The sequence below is a fragment of the Colobus angolensis genome, unplaced genomic scaffold (genome assembly GCF_000951035.1).
Source record: "Colobus angolensis palliatus isolate OR3802 unplaced genomic scaffold, Cang.pa_1.0 Scaffold13, whole genome shotgun sequence".
Classification (NCBI taxonomy): Eukaryota; Metazoa; Chordata; class Mammalia; order Primates; family Cercopithecidae; genus Colobus; species Colobus angolensis.
The window spans coordinates 1453456-1458894 of record NW_012114252.1 but is presented as its reverse complement, the minus strand read 5'-3'; positions in this window follow the sequence as shown (position 1 = coordinate 1458894).

Below are 5439 nucleotides of genomic sequence, written 5' to 3'. Positions count from 1 at the left end.
GTTAAAGATCTTACTTTTAGTCTTTTTCGGTACATCCCTACCCATGTTTCAGGATGTTCAAGATTTACCCAGTGAAGTACTTTAACTGAAGGATCCAGCTGCCTCATCCCATTATGTATTTCTCCAGGCAAGTCACTCAAACAGGACCAATGCCATGAGTCTTTAGCAGAATCTTCAGTTCTGACTGTAAATACCCAAGGTCTCTACAATAAACCAAGGAGAGGGGCTTTGTGTGGCAATCTGGCCTAGAGACACATGCTGTCTTCAGATCTGGTCTTCATGAATTTGCTCCACCTTCCTGAGTTTCATTGTGTCTCTTTCTGTTCTCACCTTGTCAAGGAGTAAAGATAAGAATTGTAGGACATATTTACACATGTGCCAAGAATAAAACTCATTAACATCAGCAGTAGGCTAAATCTGTATGGAGAAGAAAGATAAATGTTATTCAAACTGCTTCATAATTTTTAAGGCCCTTCGTCTTCATAGAGCCAGTCAGTAGCCTGATATTGCATGGCAGTGTATAGCTCTTTCCCTGATTGTAATGAGTACTCTTTTGAGACTTCTGCAGATTAGGAAGGAACCACATATCTCTTTATGGCTGTACCTTTAGTTTCAAAAACGAAAATTTGAACCAATTATTCTAATAAGGACTCAAACTCTTAGCTTAGTGTTTGTCAGGAAAAAGGGGAGGAAGGAAGGTTAAGTCTTTCCTTTTCAAATGTTTATTCACCTTCCTTTTCTTTTTCAGTCTGGGAGAATAAGTAATACCACTTGTTAGAGCAGTATCTAAAATAGAAGTATATGGATAGTGAGAGAGGTTCTGAGGCTGAGGTTGTCAAACTTTTTCTGAACGGAGACAGGTAATAAATATTTTAGTCTCCGGGGCCATATGGTCTCTGTCCTAGCTACTTAGCTCTGCCACTGCAGCGTGAAAGAAGTCATAGACAATATGTAAATGAATGGCCATGCTGTGACCTAGCACAGTTTTATTTACAACAATAGATGGTGTGCCACATTGGGTCCATGGGCCATAGTTTGCTTACCCCTTATTTAAGTGTTATTGTTAACCCATGAAGTGCTTCAATTTAGTATCGGTGATAAAAATCTTCTATCTATTGAGTTTATTCTGAGTACATTTCCTCTTTTGTTTCAAAAAAGGCACAATGGTATGTAAACCATGTTTGAAAAAAATAAGAATTTTAAATTAGAGAAAGATACAAAATAATTTTGAAATAATAGGATGATGGTGAATTAAACTTGTAAATTGTTCTCTGCAGGGTATCCCAATCTCAGCATCCTTACCTTTAATGGATTTTTGTCTACACTGTGTGGCTTTGCCTGTATTCATTTCATTTTTTACATAACACATTTTCATTTGGTGCTAATGGTTTTGAAAATAAAGCTTTAACTGACAGTATAATCTAAAAGCAGGTGTTTATGTCTGTTGGGGAGATTTTGAGTGTGTGTGCGTATATGTGTGTGTGTGAATTTTTGTTTTTCTCAAGTTGCACTGACTGGGGCCTCCTGCTCTATCTACCCTGGGTTTTACCTGCTTCTCTCTCCACAGTGCTGAGAGGCTCAGAATAACTATAACTTGAGCTTAAAGAGAAGTCTGAGACTAGAATCTAGTATCAGACTAAAAGTCTTTTAACTTGACTTCTGGCGGACTTTTAAAAGATTCCCTCAGACACTCTAGCATATAGATAAAGAAATAAAAATGTGATGGAAAGATATGCTATAAAATAAACAAGAGCACTTTCTTATTTTATCTTTGAAGAATCTGTTAGAAAATTCAAAGAAACTTCAGGTGAGTCTGAAGCTATATAATACCTACTCCAAAGAGCTTGCCATTCTTTGACCACCCCTTAAATGTGCTTATAGGCCATATAAGAAGTGAAAGTAAGTTCTTAAAGAATTATAAAGCTCTCACCATACCATACTTGATCAAAAAATATGTGGGTTAACATCTGCACTTGAAATATCTGTGGCCAGAAATGACAGGAACTCAAAATTCTACCCAACCTGCAAGATCTTTTTCTACAAAGAAGTCTTCTCTCATAATTACAGTGCATAGAAATATTCCCTTCCTTTGTACTTTAAACATATTAGTAGGTTTTTTTTTTTTTAAATTAGATACATGGCCTCCCTTTGTCATCCAGGCTAGAGTGCAGTGGTGTGATCATAGCTCACTGCAGTCTCCAACTCCTTGGATCAGGTGATCGTCCTGTCTCAGCCTTCTAAGTAGCTGGAACTACAGGTGTGTGCCACCACGCCTGGCTAATATTTTTATTTTTTATTTTTGTAGAGATGGGGGTTTCTGAATCTCCTACCTCAACCTCTCAAAGCTTTAGGACTAGAGGCGTGAACCACCATTCCTGGCTCACATTTTTTGTTTTAATTTTTCACTTTGCTACTTATTTGCCTTCCATCATTTACTGGTGTCTTCTCTTTCTGACCTCTTAGTGAAGTGTTTTAGGACTCAGTCCTAGATCTGTTTCTTTTCTGTGAGTATGCCCTCTCCCTTGCTGATTCCACCAGATTTCATGGCTTAAAACCCTTTCTATTATCTGATGTCCCTCAAAATGCATATCACCAGCCTCGGTTTCTTACTTGAACCTCAAACTTGTATATGCTAGGGTCTCTCCAAAATTTGCAGTCTAACTTCAGCATTCCCACCCCCTGCTCCCTGCAATATCTCAGCCTAACGAATACAAAATATGACTAATATGACTCTTGGTTCTGTTACTCCCATTGCTTACACCCTCGATGTCCCCCATCTTACTTAAGCACCTGACATTCACCTACTTACCAAGGCTAAGATCGAGGAGTCATCGTGACCATTCTTTCTTCCCTCACTACCCATATTTACTACATTAACTTCAGACTATATCTCAAATCTGGCCCCTTCTCACAATTTCTATTATTTTACCTTAATATAAGCCACCATCCCCTGTTATGAAGACTTCAGCAATGTCTTCCTCACTTATCCCCCAGCTTCTACCTCTCACTCTCTATGGTACAGTCTCCACACAGACACCAGAATGATTTTTTTTTTCCCTAAGGTGCAACAACAGATCATGTAAATCTCCTAATAAAAAGTATCTAATGACCTTCCATTATAAGTAGAATAGCATAAGTCGCAAGTCCTTACTGTGGCTCAGAAGGCTGTAAGTAATCCAATCTGGTCTGCATCTTTGATGTTTTCTACCAGTCTTCCCTTTGCTCTCCATATAGTACTCACACTGGTCATCTTCCTGCTCCTTTCTTCCAGTTTCATTAGAAACAGCATCTCGTTTTAACTGTGATTCCTCTATTTGTGAGAAAAAGCATAGTTTTAAATGTGTGTTGGCAATTTGTATTTCTTCTTCTGGAACAAACTCATTCAAAATAATCTCATTTCCCCTAACAAAGGAAAGATCCTGGTAATCCTTGGTTCTGCTCCTTGGTTCTGCCAGTCCTGTTCTTTCCTTGGAGTCTTTACCATTGCTGATGCCTCTGTCTGGAATGGCTGTCCTGGGTGTTTTATGGCTGGTTCATCCGCATCATTCATGTCTTTGCTCCAGTGTCATCTTCTTTCTTGTCTAAGGTACACACCCCACTGACTACCTAAACCTTTAGCTCCTCCCTATTTCTTATTTTCTTCATAGCACTTAGAACTTTCAAAATTTATGTCATTCATTTGTTTGTTTGTTTGTGGTTAGCTTTCCCTTCTACCATGTAAACTTTATAAGATTAGGGGCTTGTATGACTTCTTACCCACTTCCCCAGCGTACAGAATGTCTGACATATAGTCTGCACTCAATATATATTTATTGGATGTGTAAGTTAGTGTTTTTATAATTTATTGAAGGTTCCATTTAGATGTATTTAATTTAACTAAAATTTTCTTAAAGTTTCATTAAAAGCAGCATCTAATTTTAACTAGGATTTCTTTATTTGTGAAAATAAGCATAGTTTTAAATGTTTATTGGTAATTTGTATTTTCTCTTCTGGGACAAACCTGTCCAAAATGATCTTATTTCCCCTTATAAAGGAAAGATCCTGATAATCATAGTAGTATAAGTGTCAAGACTAAAGTAGTACATGCGAATAAAATTAGGATAGCCACTTCCCTCACCAATCTTTATTCATGACAAAAATTTAATTTCTTTATAATCTATACTTAAAGAAGCTTATAAGAAATAAAAATGTCCTCTGAAAGATCCCATTGTTTTTTTTTTTCTTTCTTTTCTTTTCTTTTCTTTTCTTTCTTTCCTTTCTTTTTGAGATGGAGTCTCACTCTGTTGCCCAGGCTGGAGTACAGTGGCATGATCTCGGCTCACTGCAGCCTCCACCTTCCCAGGTTCAAGCAATTCTCCTGCCTCAGCCTCCCAAACAGCTGGGATTGCAGGCACCATGCCCAGCTAATTTTTGTATTTTTAGTAGAGATGGGATTTCACCACGTTGGCCAGGATGGTCTCGATCTCCTGACCTTGTGGTCTGCCAGACTCGGCCTCCCAAAGTGCTGGGATTACAGGCGTGAACCACCGTGCCTGGCCTCAACTTTTGTTTTAAAGCAGTTTGTGAATCTTGGTATTTTTCTTTAACAAACCAATATCTGGTGCTAGTTGACTTTTGGCTAGGATTTAACTTTACACAGCCATAACCCGTTCTCAAATAACAACATAATTGTTTATATAAATAGAAATAGTAGAAATTGAAATATTACACTAAATAATCCCAACAAACCAGGCTTTTCAAAATAAACATGACAAAACATAATTTCAATATGATGTCTTTACATTTTTTAGGTTTTCACCAATTTTAATTCTAATACTTCAAAAGTTTGTCAATTCTTTATGTATTTAATACTGGACAGCTCACATGATTAAAGATAATGAAATTATAGTGTACAATATTTGTGTACATGAGAGATCTCATCTCTTTAGTATACATAGCGTCTTTAAAGAAACAAACTTATGCTTTGCATACAAGATAACTATTACCTCGTCCATATTTACTTCTTCCTTGATATTTTTTATACTAGAAACTTACTCCTCTGTGTAAGGTACTGCCTTGGAAAGACACCCATCCTCCTGGTCAGTGATTTTAAACTCTTTTCCTTGGTATTCTTGGATTTGCCTCAAGAGTGGCCACTGAGAGTAGACAATAGCATGGAGAGGTCAAATGAAAACAATCAGGAGTCCATGTCTCTTAACTAAAATCAAATGTGAATTTCTGGTCTTTTCCATGATGATATAACATATCAATGTTAATATGCAGATCCAGGCAAAGAAGACCTCATTGACTTACAGGTCAAGGAAGAATGTGAGGAGAATTCGATTTTGAGATTACTGCAGAATTTTGCTATTCCTTTAAACAAGCTTACCTTCACAGGAACAAAGTAGAATGGTAGATTTGAGTATATTTCCTTATGTTTATTATTTTTGAATTGAGAAA